Source organism: Lynx rufus, unplaced genomic scaffold, assembly GCF_022079265.1.
Source record: "Lynx rufus isolate CCGP_SWC_20201006 ecotype Redwood Valley unplaced genomic scaffold, mLynRuf1.p SCAF_2, whole genome shotgun sequence".
Classification (NCBI taxonomy): domain Eukaryota; kingdom Metazoa; phylum Chordata; class Mammalia; order Carnivora; family Felidae; genus Lynx; species Lynx rufus.
The window spans coordinates 47,786,428-47,802,236 of NW_025814834.1; the positions used below are offsets into that span (position 1 = coordinate 47,786,428).

Here is a 15,809-nt window from a genome sequence, read left to right on the forward strand (position 1 = left end):
CATGGCTTGTGAGTCCAAGACTCCATCCGGCTCTGTGCTGACAGCTCAGAACCTGGAGCCTGCTTCGGATTCTGTGTCTCCCTCACTCTCTGCCTCTCCCCCGTTCATGCTTTGTCTCTGTCTCTCAAAAATAAATAAACGTTAAAAAAAATTTTTTTAATGGAGCACCATCTACGTGTGTGAAGCCCAGAGATGTGTAATAGTACCATGTGTTTGGAAATTTGAGCAATGATTGTGACAGAGTGGCAGTGTTTTAGATTGAAAAGGAGAGTGAAGATCAGGTCATCAAAAAAATAATAGCAGAGACCTCTATAGTAATTACTGTGTCCACGCACTGTTTAAGCACTTCATATGTGCTAACTCCTGTAATAACCCTCCAGATGTACATAAGGACATTGACATACACTGCAAGTAATTACAAAGTAGTGAAAGAAATTAATCAGGGAAGGGACTTGGCACCAGTCTACCTAGCAGGATCACTTTGCTATCAGTATGAAAGTGGGATTACTGAAGGATAGATTGAAGGAGAGGAGGCCAGTTCAGAGGTGTTTCCAAAAGCCGGTGAGGAGATGCAGAAGTCTTGTGACACTGGAAGGGAGAGGGAAGGCATGGGAGATTCAGTTTTTAGGGCTAGAATCAACAGAGATAGTTGATTGGGTGGGGAAGGGAGATATGTTCAGTATGACACCCAAATTGTCAGACTGAGGATCTTGAGTGGCTGCTTATGTCATCATCAAGATTGACTGGTAATATAGGCTACAGAATAGATGATAGGCTGTGTGTTCAGCTGTGGTCTCTTTACATTTGGAGATCTCCTAATATAATACAAATGTTATCTGATCGTGACATCATATCATTTTCCATCATAGTTGATTCAGCTGTTTTGGTTGATTGGATGTCCCTTTCCACCCTCACCATTTTTATGTGTCTTCCTCCTAATGTTTCCAACTTCCTGGAAAAAAAAACAAACTCCTTGGTAGTGGAAAATTATTCTTTGCCCAAGGGCATGAAAATAATACCTGTTTAACCACAAAGATAATAATAATAATAATAATAATAATAATAGGCATGTTATATATATTATCTCACTGTATCTTTAGAGCAATCCTACGAATTAGTTTTCATTATCCTGTTTATCAAATGGAAACACTGAAGATCAGAGAGGCTACTTACCATCTTGCTCAAGGCTGTACTAATAATATGTGACTTTGTCTTTCTGCACTTTTTGAAGCTACATGAGCTGTTTAGTGATTTCTAGACAAAAATAAACTATGTGAGCTATGTAAGTTTTGGAAAACAGATGCCAAATTGAGGTCCCTCACATTAAACACTATTGTTCCACCCCTGCTTTGCCCTGCCTGTGTGAGCAGGAGCTACTGGTGGGGGGTGGGGGGGGGGGAATGCAGGGAGCCTTTATCAGTCTCATCAAGCTGTTTTTGTTGCATTTTCTTCCAAGTTACCTCTGCTCCTGGAGAGAGGAAAGGAGAAAATGGAAACGGCTCCAAAAACCTGACTGGCAGATCAGAAGGGAAGGAAGACTGCCAGGATTTCTGTCATCTGCCTTATGGTGGCCAGATCTTCTTTAATATGTTAAAAGCTGACCTTCCAGAGGCAAAGCCACTGATTTCATGGCCCCAGTAGAGGGTGGACATCAAATCCTTCAATACTGTGGAGTGTTTAAAGAAAAGCTTTGCCTATCAAGATGGTTTTTAGAGGATTTTTAAATGTTCCAATACTCATATAGTTTATGCCTAATTTCTGCGCAATATACAAAAACCATATTATCTCATGCAATCAGGGCTAGTATTTAGCGAATCAAAAAAAGTTGGTCAAGAGACAAATCAATAGATCTTAAATATGTTTTAAACTGTTTTATCTTAAAATAAGTAAATGTACATTTATTTACCACTCTTTTGATATAGGGCCAAGATATTTTTTAAGTATCTAACCACAACCTAGCGTTTGAAGTCATAAACCACAATTATAATGAGCCTCTATGATATGCAGTTTGAGTTTAAGTGGAAGGAGCTCTTAAAGACTCCTGACAAGCAAGCTGAGTGCCAATTCTTTCTATTTAATTTTTTCCCAATTTTTTACAATTTTTTCACCTTCTTTGTGTTAAACTTTGTTTTCATAGAAAAATACACTTTGCTCAAATTTATATTTCACCCATTCCTTAAAATACATAGCAAAAATAAGTTTCAGAAGAGACATAACTGAATTTTTGGCACACACGCAGAAAGCAAAACCAAGCAGACTTTCCGGAAGGTGAATCCTGCTAACTCCATGTGGGTTACTTGTCAGTCAGTGTGTTTTACAGAGGAATGGAAGCTGCCAACTGATGTAGGAAGTTATTTTCAAGTTCATAATCTAGGATACTGTTCATGCTTGATACAATGTAACTATTAGGTTAGAAATTCTTCATTTTTATTTAAAAAAAAATACTGCCAGAGCCATCAAAAAGCAAAGTATACTACCATACATATATTATATAATAACTTTTTACTGCCTAATATCTACTGGTACCTCCCAATTGCTCTTAGCATAAAGTCCATAATCCCTAATAGACTTACAAAGCCATTTACAATCTATCCTCTGACTACCTAGGCTCATCTCTGAATATTTGCTACATAAACACACTTTGCTATGCACACATGCATACACACACAGACACACACACACGCGCACACACACACAGAGCGTGTACAGAGAGAGACAGAGAGCACCAGCGAAGAGACAAAGCATTTCTTTTACCCCCTCAAATTAGACTTATTTGAGTTGCCCCTAGACCTTCACATGTTGATTGCCTCTGCCTGGAACTCTAGTCCTTCACATCTTTAACTGGTAAGCTCCCATAGAGCCCAAAAGGTTAGTTTAGATATTCCTTCCTCCAGAATACATTTCCTTACACCCTTAGCTTTGATTAGGTGCCCCTCATATGAGCTTTCACATCACCTCATATTTCCCCTTAGAATTCTATTATTTACAACGGATTGCTCCTAAGAAGAATAGGGTTAGATTCCTGTGAGTCTCTGGTTCACAACATTTTTATCAACTGATCAATGCATAACTTGTTTTATGTGTGTCTTTGTTTAAAGACACCTTATTTATTACATTTTGTTAGTTCATTAACATTGAGCTCACAGCCAATAATACTATAACTCATGCCTGAAAGAAGTTTTTCTAACACATGTACTTTCTCTGTAAGAAACATCACTGCCTTCTTGGGCTTAGGAACACTAGACAGCACTTCAGCACTGTAATTAAGGGCCATTTTATTTTTTTTTAATATATGAAATTTATTGTCAAATTGGTTTCCATACAACACCCAGTGCTCATCCCAAAAGGTGCCCTCCTCAATACCCATCACCCACCCTCCCCTCCCTCCCACCCCCCATCAACCCTCAGTTTGTTCTCAGTTTTTAACAGTCTCTTATGCTTTGGCTCTCTCCCTGTCTAACCTCTTTTTTTTTTTCCTTCCCCTCCCCCATGGGTTTCTGTTAAGTTTCTCAGGATCCACATAAGAGTGAAACCATATGGTATCTGTCTTTCTCTGTATGGCTTATTTCACTTAGCATCACACTCTCCAGTTCCATCCCTGTTGCTACAAAGAGCCATATTTCATTCTTTCTCATTGCCACGTAGTACTCCATTGTGTATATAAACCACAATTTTTTATCCATTATCAGTTCATGGACATTTAGGCTCTTTCCACAATTTGGCTATTGTTGAGAGTGCTGCTATAAACATTGGGGTACAAGTGCCCCTATGCATCAGTACTCCTGTATCCCTTGGGTAAATTCCTAGCAGTGCTATTGCTGGGTCATAGGGTAGGTCTATTTTTAATTTTCTGAGGAACCTCCACACTGCTTTCCAGAGCGGCTGCACCAATTTGCATTCCCACCAACAGTGCAAGAGGGTTCCCGTTTCTCCACATCCTCTCCAGCATCTATACTCTCCTGATTGGTTCATTTTGGCCACTCTGACTGGCGTGAGGTGATATCTGAGTGTGGTTTTGATTTGTATTTCCCTGATAAGGAGCGACGTTGAGCATCTTTTCATGTGCCTGTTGGCCATCCGGATGTCTTCTTTAGAGAAGTGTCTATTCATGTCTTCTGCCCATTTCTTCACTGGGTTATTTATTTTTGGGGTGTGGAGTTTGGTGAGCTCTTTATAGATTTTGGATACTAGCCCTTTGTCCGATATGTCATTTGCAAATATCTTTTCCCATTCCGTTGTTTGCCTTTTAGTTTTGTTAGTTGTTTCCTTTGCTGTGCAGAAGCTTTTTATCTTCATAAGGAATTAAGGGCCATTTTAAACAACAGAATAAATAATGGAAAGTACAAAACTGAAAAAAAAATGGCACTGAGTAGACCACCAAAGGACACTTATTATGAGAGCAGAAGGAAGAAGGAAGAGCATCACCTTGCTTGACTTCAGCTGGGAATGTGAATGCTGTGTAACTCAAATTTTTCACTGATCTGCACATTTCCGTGAATAACCATGAAAGTACTGATTTGGGGGTGACAAATACATTTCAGCAAACAGGCAAATTCAGAAATATGGAATCATGAATGAGGAGGAACTACTCCTGTGTGTGTGTCATCTATATAATACATTTCTTTTGGTGTAAGTAAGAAAGACTGGATAAAAGAAATTACAGGGAAGTCAAATGATTCTGAAAAAAAGATGAACGCTATCAAGAATTAAGAAAGAATCTGCCCCTGCAGTCCCAGAATCCAGGCATGCCCTAATGCAAGGCTAGCCCCCTATATACCAGGCCAACACCTTCAGACTCAGCGTCCAGTCTAGCTCCTATGGCCCCAAATTCCAGGCCTGCTCCACTGCCTGAATGGCCCCTATGGCCCCAGTCTCTAGGCCCACCACAGCCCTAGACCAGCACCCATGCACCCAGGCTCAAGTGGACTCTGTGTCCAGGACTTCCTCCTCGATTCAGGCACCACGCTTGCCTCCATCAACATCCATCAACGTCCAGAAATCAGTTGTGATACACCACAATAACAAAATGAAGGATAAAAGTTTAATAATTTAAAAGTTCTCAATAGTTTCAGAAAAAGCATTTGACAAAACTTAACACCCTTTCATGATAAAAAACATTCTCAACAAATCAGATTGAAGAAATGTACCTCAACATGAAGGCAGATATGACAAGACCACAGCTAACATCATGCTCAATAGTGAAAACTGAGGAGTACCGGGGTGGCTCAGTCGGTGGAGCATCCGACTTTGGCTCAGGTCATGACCTCACAGTTTGTGGGTTTCAAGCTCTGCTTTAGGCTCTGTGCTGACAGCTCGGAGCCTGGAGCCCGCTTCAGATTCTGTGTCTCCATTTCTCTCTGCCACTCCCCAGCTCGTGCTCTCGCGCTCTCTCTCTCTCGCTCTCTCTCTCAAAAGTAAATAAACTTAAAAAAATCTTTTTTAAAAAGAGTGAAAACTGAAAGCTTTTCCTCCAAGATCAGGAAAAAAACAAAGATTCCCACTGTTACCACTTTTAATAAATATAGTACTAGAAGTTCTAGCCAAAGCAAATAGAGAAGAAAAAGAAATAAAAAGCATCCAAGCCATAGAGGAAGAAGTAAAATTGTTTGCAGATGACATGATCTTATATATAGAAAATCCTTAAGACTCCATCAAAACTATTAGGACTATTAACAAATTTAGTAAGGTTGTAGGATACTAAATTAACATACAAAAATCAGTTGCATTTCTATACACTAATAATGCACGATTCAAAAAAGAAATTAAGAAAACAATTCCCTTTACAATAGCATCAAAAACAAAAGCAAACAAAAAAACCTTAGGAATAAATTTAACCAAGGAGGTGAAAGACCTGTACACTGAAAACTGTAAAACACTGATAAAAGAAATTAAGACACAGAATTAATGAATAGAAATCCCTTGTTCATGAATTGAAAAAAATAATATTGTTAAAATGTCCAACTCCCTACAGCCATCTATAATTCAATGCAATACCTATCAAAATTCTAGTGGCATTTTTCACAGAAATAGAAAAAATAAGACAACATAAATAAAAGGCATCCAAATTGGCAAGGAGGAGGTCAAACTTTCACTCTTAGCAGATGACATGCTACTCTATGTGGAAAACCCAAAAGACTCCATCGAAAAATTGTAGAATTGATCCATGATTTCAGTGAAATAGCAGGATATAAATCAATGTACCGAAATCGGTCACATTTCTATACACCAATAATGAAGCAGCAGAAAGAGAAATCAAGGAATCGATCCCATTTACAATTGCACCAAAAACCATGAAATACCTCGGAATAAACCTAAACAAAGAGGTGAAAAATCTATACGCTGAAAACCATAGGAACCTTCTGACAAAAATTGAAAAGACACAAAAAAATGGAAAAAACAATCCATGTTCATGGATTGAAAGAACAAATATTGTTAAAGTGTTGATACTACCCAAAGCAATCTACATATCCAATGCAACTCCTATCAAAATAACACCAGTATTCTTCACAGAGCTAGAACAAACAATCCTAAAATCTGTATGGAACCAGAAAAGACCCTGAATAGCCAAAGCAATCCTGAAAAGGAAAACCAAAGCTGGAGGCATCACAATTCAAACTTCAAGCTTTATTAAAAGTTATAATCATCAAGACAATATGGTACTGGCACAAAAACAGAAACATAGGTCAATGGAACAGAATAGAGAACCCAGAAATGAACCCACATGTATATGGTCAACTGATCTTTAACAAAGAAGGAAAGAATATCCAATGGAAAAAAAGACAGGCCCTTTAGCAAATGGTGTTGGGAAAACTGGACAGTGACATGCAGAAGAATGAATCTGGACCCTTTCTTATTCCATACATAAAAATAAGCCCAAAATGGATGAAAGACCTAAAATAAGACAAGAAACAATCAAAATCCTAGAGGAGAACACAGGCAACAACCTCTTTGACCTTGGCCACAACAACTTCTTACTTGACATGTCTCCAGAGGCAAGGGAAACAAAAGCAAAAATGAACTATTGGGACCTCATCAAGATAAAAAGCTTCTGCTCAGCGAAGGAAACAATCAGCAAAACTAAAAGGCAACCGACAGAATGGGAGAAGATATTTGCAAACGACATATCAGATAAAGGGTTAGTATCCAAAATCTATAAAGAACTTAACAAACTCAACACCCTAAAAACAAATAATCCATGAAGACATAGGCAAAAGACATGAATAAACACTTTTCCAAAGAAGACATCCAGATGGCAAACAGACACATGAAAAAATGCTCAACATCACTCATCATGAGGGAAATACAAATCAAAACCACAATGAGATACCACCTCACACCTGTCAGAATGACTAAAATTAACAACTCAGGCAACAACAGATGTTGGTGAGGATGCAGAGAAAGAGGAACACTTTTGCACTGCTGGTAGGAATGCAAACTGGTGCAGCCACTGTGGAAAACATTATGGAGGTTCCTCAAAAACATAAAATTAGGACTACCCTACGACCCAGCAATTGCACTACTAGGTATATATACAGAGGCTACAGGTGTGCTGTTTTGGAGGGGCACATTGCCTCAATGTTTATAGCAGCACTATTGACAATAACCAAAGTATGGAAAGAGCCCAAATATCCATCAATGGGTGAATGGATAAAGAAAATGTGGTGTATATACATATATATATATATATATATATATATATATACACATATATATGTATATATATGTGTGTGTGTGTATATATATATATATACACACACACAATGGAGTATTACTCGGCAATCAAAAAAAATGAAATCTTGCCATTTGCAACAACGTGAATAGAACTTGAGTGTATTATGCTAAGCAAAATAAGTCAGAGAAAGACAAATGTCATATGATTTCACTCATATGAGGAACTTAAAATACAAAACAGATGAACATAAGGGGAGGGAAACAAAAATAATATAAAAATAGAGAGGGAGACAAACCATAAGATACTCTTAAACACGGAGAACAAACTGAGGGTTGCTGGCAGGATGTTGGGTGGAGGCAAGGGCCAAAGGGGTGAGGGGCATGAAGGAGGACACTTGTTGGGCTGAGCACTGACTGTTATATGTAAGTGATGAATCACTAAATTCTATTCCTGAAATTATTATTACACTCTATGTTAACTAACTTGGATTTAAATTAAAAATAAAAATGAATAAGCAAGTAAAATTTAGAAAAAGAAATAGAAAAAATAATCCTATAATTCATATGGAACCACAAAAGAATGTGAATTAGCCAAAACAATCCTGAGGGGGAGAAAAAAAAAAGCTGGAGACATTACATTGCCTGATTTCAAAATGTGCTATGAAGCTATAGTAGTCAGAACAGCACAGAACTGGTGTAAAAAGAGACATATGGATGAATGGAACAGAATAAAGAGCCCAGATATAACTCTAAACATTTATGGTCAACTAATCTTTGACAAATTGCCAAGAACACAACAATGGAGAAGGACAGTTTCTTCAAAAAATGGTATTGGGGAAATTAGTTATCCACATATAAAAGAATGAAATCAGACCCTTATCTCATTCAATAAATAAAAATCAACTCAAAATAGGCTAAAGACTTAACTGTAATACCTGAAACTATACAACTACTTGAAGAAAACAAAGAGGAACACTTCTTGATATTAATCTTGTCAATGATTTTGCACATGACTCCAGAAGCACCATCATTAGGAGCAGAAGAGTGAGACTACATCATTCGTAAAAGCTTCTGCACAACAAAGGAAACAACCAACAGAGACAACCTATGGAATGGGAGAAAATATTTACAAACCATACATACCATACAAACCATACAAACCATCTTATAAGGAATTTAAGCAACTCAATCGCAAGAAAACAAACCAATTTTAAAATCGGCAAGTAGAATAGAGAGCCCAGGAATAAACCCATGCAAAAACTATTTATGACAAAGAGGCAAAAATATACAATGGGGAAATGACAGTCTCTTCAATAAACGGTGCTGGGAGAACTGAACAGCCACATGCATAAGGAATGAAACAACTACTATTTTACACCAAATACAAAAAATAACTCAAAATGGATTAAAGGCTTGAGGAGCAGCTGGCTGGCTCAGTAGGCGAAGCATACAACTCCTGACCTTGGGGTTGTGAGTTCAAGCCCCACATTGGGTGTAGAGATTCCTTAAAAATAAAATCTAAAAAAAAAAAAAATGGATTAAAAACATGAGTGGAAGATTTAATCTATAAACTTTTAGAAGAAAACATAAGCAATAATCCTTGACATCCACCTTGACAGTGAGTTCTTATTTTTATTTATTTTTCTCTAGAATTTTTTACTTTTGTACATTTGCCTAATTATTAATTTCCCATAATAGACTCTTAAAGACAGTGAGTTCTTAGATCAGACTCTAAAAGCAAAGGCGACAAAAGCAAAAACAAAGAAGTGCAACTACATCAAATTAAAGAACATCAGCATAACAAAGGAAACCATCAGCAAAATGAAAAGGCAAGCCAGGGCATCTGGGTGGCTCAGTCAGTTAAGTGTCCGACTTCAGCTCAGGTCACGATGTCACTGTTTGGTTTGTGGGTTCCAGCCCCGCGTGGGGCTCTGGGTTGACAGCTCAGAGCCTGGAGCTTGGAGCCTGCTTCAGATTCTCTGTCTCCCTCTCTGTCTCTCTCTCTGCCCCTCCCCTGCTTGTGCTCTGTCTCCTTCTCTCAAAAATAAATAAACATTAAAAAAATTTTTTTTCAAAAAAAATGAAAAGGCAATCCATGGAATGGGAGAAAATATTTTTAAATAATATATCTGACAAGAGGTTAATATCCAAAATATATAAAGGACTCACACAACTGGGCAATCCGATTAAAAACTGGGCAAAGGACTTTTGTGGGCATCTGATTGGTTCAGTCAGTTAACCATTCGACTTTTGGTTTTGACTAAGGTCATGACCTCATAGTTCATGAGATTGAGCCCCAAGTCCGGCTCCGTGCTGAGAGCATGGAACCTATTTGGGATTCTCTCTCCCCCTCTCTCTCTGCCCCTCTCTCTCTCTGCCCCTCTCTGTTCATGCTCCCTTTCTCTCTCTCTAAATAGCTAAGCTTATTTTTTAAATAAACTTTTTTAAAAAATTGGGCAGAGGACCTGAAATAGACATTTTTCCAAAGAAGACATGCCAATGGTCAACAGACACATGAAAAGATGCTCAACATCACTCATCATCAGGGAAATGCAAATCAAAACCACAATGAGATACCACCTCACTCACACCTGTTACAATGACCAGAATCCAAAAACAAGAAATAACAAATGTCGATGAAGATGTGGAGAAAAGGGAACCCTTGAGTCCTGTGGTGGGAATGTAACTCTCAGCAAGGAAAACAGTATGGAGGTTCTTCAAATAATAAAAAATATAAATTCCATACAATTTAACAATTCTTCTTCTGGATATTTATCCAAAGAAAATGAATAAACTAATTTAAAAAGATATCTGTACTCCCTTGTTCTTTGAAGCGATTTTTTAAATAGCTAAGATATAAAAACAACATAAGTGTCCTTCAGTGGATGAATGGACAAAGAAAATGTGTTACACAGACACACAGACACACACACACACACACACACACACACTGGAATATTATTTAGCCGCAAAAAAGAATGAAATCTTGCCATTAGTGACAACATGGATGGAATTGAGGGCATTATGCTAAATGAAATAAGTCACACAGAGAAAAAAAAATACCTATGATCTCGTTTATATGTGAAATTAAACAACAACAATAACAACAAACCAAGCTCAGATACAGAGAATGGATCGGTGGTTTGCCAGAGGCAGGGAGTGAAGGGTGGGAGAAATAGGCAAAGGGTGTCAAAAGTTATAAACCTCCAGTTATAAAATAAATAAGATACAATGTGCAGCATGGTAACTAATATGAAATGCTGTATTGTATAATTAAAAGTTGCTGAAGAGACCTTAAAAGTCCTTAAAATATATATATTATGTAAGTAAAATATATAATATTTATGTAAATTACATATATATACATATATATATATAGTAACTGTGTATGGTGACAGAAGTTAACTAGACTTAGCGTGATGATCATTTTGCAATATATACAAATATCCAATCATTATATTTTACACCTGAAACTAATATAATGTTAAATGTTAATTACACCATAATTAAAAATATATATTTTTGAATGTTTATTTATTTTTGAGAGAGAGAGAGAGAAGGGCAGAGAGGGAGACACAGAATCTGAAGCTGGCTCTAGGCTCTGAAGTGTCAGCACAGATGACTTCTTTGTAGAAATTGACACACTAATTCTAAAATTCATATGAAATTGCATGGGACCGCATATAGCCAAAACAATCTTGAAAAATAAGAACAAAGTAGATGGCCCTCACTGGTATCCCAGCTGGCTACTTCTCTGTAGAAAGCACAGATTTGGCCACAGCTAAGAAGGGTTTGCATAAACTTAATGGGATACTTCTCCAGGAGCCACACTTGCAAAACGTTTTAAACTAAACTATGCCACTTATGGGAAATAACCAGATAATAGCCCTGAGTACTCCCTTTTTTGAGGGCGGAGGGCTGACTCCAGATGTTGATTTTGGCAAGTTGTATGTATATGGTTGACTGTCAACATCTGCCCCTCCTGTTGAGGAGGCAAGGTGGTTTTGGACCAGGCAGGCAGGTGTGACTAAGGGTTTTGGTTTTATGGAATTCACAGATGAACAGGAACAGAAGCAAACCCTGATAGAATGCCAGGAAACAGTGAGACTGGGGTCTAAACCAGTGCTTTTGAGCATGGCAATGGCTAAAGTGAGCCATATGAAGCCAGTGGAATATAATCAGATGTGTCTTCATAGCTACAGCCAGTGTTACTAGCAGTACCAGAATTACCATGCCTAGTGGAGCTATGACCAGAGAACCCAGGCAACAACAGCTATAGTTACTCCCAATATGGCTACACCCAGAGCACCACACAGACCTATGAAGAAGTTGGAGATAGTGCACTGAATGATCCCTCGCCATAGCTGGATGTGACTAAGGCCAACAAGGAGTTCATGGAGCAGAGGAAGGAGCTGTATGATGCACTAATGAACTGTCACTGGCAACCTCTGTACATAGTGTCTTCAGAGACCCCCCCCCCCCATGACACAGCCAAGACAAAGGAATAGCCAGAATGAACTATGTGAGGGAGAAGACAGAATATTTTGCTTATTTATTTTTTTTTTCTTCCAAGATTTTATTTAAATTCAAGTTAGTTAACATATAGTGTAGTACTGGTTTCAGGAGCAGAATTTAGTGATTCATCACTTATATATAACACCCAGTGCTCATCCCAACAAGTGCCCTTCTTAATGCCCATCACCCATTTTAGCCCATCCCCCCATCCACCTCCTCTCCAGCCAACCCTCAGTTTGTTCTCTGTAGTTATGAGTCTCTCATGGCTTGCCTTCCTCTCTGTTTTTATCTTATTTTAATTTTCCTTCCCTTCCCCTATGTTCATCTCTTGTGTTTCTTAAATTCCACATAGGAGTGAAATCATATGGTATTTGTCTTTCTCTGACTTATTTCATTTAGCATAATGCACTCTAGTTCCATCCACATCACTGTAAAAGGCAAGATTCCATTGTTTTGATGGCTGAGTAATATATATATATAATCACTTCTTTATCCATTCATCAGTCGATGAACATTTGGGCTCTTTCCATAATTTGGCTGTTGTTGTTAATAGTGTGGCTATATATGTTAGGGTGTATATGCCCCTTCAAATCAGTATTTTTGTATCCTTTAGATAAATGCCTACTAGTACAATTGCTGGATCATAGGGTAGTTCTAGTTTCAACTTTCTGAGGAACCTCCATATTGTTTTTCCAGAGTGGCTGTACCAGTTTGCATTTCTATCAACATTGTTAAGAGTGTTCCCCTTCCTTCTCATCCTCACCAACATCTGTTATTTCCTGAGTTGTTAATTTTAGTCATTCTGATGGGTGTGAAATGGTATCTCATTGTGGTTTTGATTTATATTTCCCTGATATTGAGTGAAGTTGAGCATTTTTTCATATGTCTGTTGGCCTTTTGTATGTTTTCTTTGGAGAAATGTCTGTTTATGTCTTCTGTCCATTTCTTCTTAACTGGATTATTTTTTTGGTGTTGAGTTTGAGAAGTTCTTTATAAATTCTGGATACTAACCCCTTATCTGATATGTCATTTACAAATATCTTCTCCTGTTCCCTAAGGTGTTTTTTAGTTTTGTTGATTGTTTCCTTTGCTGTGCAGAAGCTTTTTATTTTGATGAAGTCCCAATAGTTCATGTTTGCTTGTGTTTACTAGACGTGTCTAGTAAGAAGTTGCTACAGCCAAGGTCGAATAAGTTGTTTCTGTGTTCTCCTCTAGGAATTTTGATGGTTTCCTGTCTCACATTTCAGTCATTCCTCCATTTTAAGTTTATTTTTGTGTATGTTGTAAAAAAGTGGTTCAGTTTCATTTCTCTGCATGTTGCCATCCAGTTTTCCCAACACCATTTATTGAAGAGACTTTTTTCCATTGGATATTCTTTCCTGCTTTGTCAAAGATTAGTTGTAGATGTGGATTCATTTCTGGGTTTTCCATTCTGTTCCATTATTCTATGTGACAGTTTTTGTGTCAGTACCAAACTGTCTCAATGACTATAGACTTTTAAAATAGTTTGAAGTCAGGATGACTACAGGTTTGCTGTTCTTTTTCAAGATTGCTTTGGCTATTCAGGGTCTTTTCTGGTTCCATACAAATTTTAGAATTGTTTGTCCTAGCTCTGTGAAGAATGCTGGTGATATTTTGATAGGGATTGCATTAAATGTGTAGGTTGCTTTGGGTGGTATAGACATTTTAACAATATTTGTTCTTCCAATCCATGAGCATAGAATGTCTTTCCTTTTCTTTGTGTCATCTTCAATCTCCTTCATAAGTGTTCTACCATTTTCAGAGTACAGATCTTTTACTTCTTTGGTTAGGTTTATTCCTAGGTATCTTATGGTTTTGGGTGCAATTATAAATGGGATCAATTCTTTGATTCAGAAAGAATCCTTGGGTACCTGGGTGGCTCAGTCAGTTAAGTGTCCGACTCTTGGTTTCAGCTCAGGTCATGATCTCACGGTTCATGAGTTTGAGACCTACATCTGGCTCTATGCTAACAGCACGGAGCCTGCTTGAGATTCTCTCTGTTTCTCTCTCTGCTCCTCTCTTGCTCACTTATGCATGTGATCTCTCTCTCTCTCAAAATAAATAAATAAACTTTTAAAAATTTTTAGTTAAAAAAGACAGAATCCCTTTTAAACAAATTATTGCAAGAACTTTTACTTTTGGAAATATGATTTTTAAGATTTAGTAATCGACTATTTCCTTACATTATGAATATTCCTGCAATACTGCTGTCTTCATTTGACGGTGAACCATTTCATTTGAGTTTTAAAACCAAGGGACCAACTGTTGAAGAGGGCTGAACAAGGTTAACATTTGTATTTCTTTGAACAAAAATCATTTACTCAGGTAGGTCTATCCACACTCCTGGAGATAAGGACAGTTTGGGATTATTAACCAAAGCGGATCATATGATTCAAACAGTTACTAAATCCCAGTTTTAGAGGTCTTCTTAGGTAACAGGCATGTAAGTCACTGAGATTATAGTCAGAATATGTAGATTACCTGCTGTAGGTCAAAGAGTGGGCAATTTCATCTATGGCATTTCAGGTAACCCTCTCCACCCAACAAAGTCTTCCCAAGTCTGGTGGCTAGGTAGAAGAGAATTCATTAGCCATTCTAGCTGGGATGGCCCAATGTGTGGTAGGAAGTGATGGAGCCAGATAAATATAGACCAAAGTCTTAAGATAATGGAGTTTGTTAAAAGACCGGGTCCAGATTTTCAAAAGCTTGCATTGTTTTAGGGGCAAACCTGTTGAAGAGCATTACCGGCCATCTATGTGAAAGCGCTCCAACCTTGACCTTAATTATATAAATTCCATTAAATAGGTATACATTTTTTAAAAAGAGAACCCAGGAAACTAGGACTTTATGGTTTGGAAAATTGTCAACATATCTAGATTGCAAAAGATGCAAAAATTAAGAGATTCACCGTCAAAAGAGTTTGCAGTAAGGAGAACAAAGAGATTGTGCAAACTTCTGCTAGTATCTCAGAAAGTTTTCTTTGAAGAGATTAAGCATGCGACTCATTGATCCCCTCAAACATCTCAAAAGTAGCCAAAAATAGAGATAGGATCATTCAGCGAAGATATGTAGAGTAGCATCTGGTATGATGGAGTGAGTCTTCCTGATGTACACAGGAGATCCACAAGGTTCTTGAAAATTTTACATCAGCAGAAGCACTGCCAGATTTGTGTAAAAGGGCTGAAGTACAGAGTGAAAAAACATATGGGGCCCACAAAGTGTTCCCAGCAGAAATAGGCTGATAACAATACAGTACTCAGCTGCAAATATGTGCTACATTTCATGGTGGTGGTTGGAGGGTGGGGCAGGGGATGGTAAGGACCACTCAGGGTGTTGGGGCCATGAGCCACAGAGAATTATTCACAGACTTTGAAACCAAATGGAGTTTCCCAGCTGGATTTTTAAGTTGCTTGGGACCAGTGACTTCTTGTTTTTCCTTCTACTTTTTTTCTTTTTTGAACCAAAATATCTCTGTTAGATGCTTGTTCCACCATGATATGTTGGGAACAGATAACTTTATTTCCTTAGTTTCACAGGCCCACACATGGGAGAAATTGTATCCCAGGATGGACCATAACTCAAGCCTCATTCATACCTAATTT

General features: G+C 37.8%; 1 pseudogene; it reads left to right on the forward strand.

Annotated features, from left to right (window-relative positions):
• The first annotated feature begins 11,391 nt into the window (after positions 1 to 11,391).
• On the forward strand, positions 11,392 to 12,179 carry LOC124514176 (tRNA selenocysteine 1-associated protein 1-like; annotated as a pseudogene).
• The last annotated feature ends 3,630 nt before the right edge of the window (positions 12,180 to 15,809 follow it).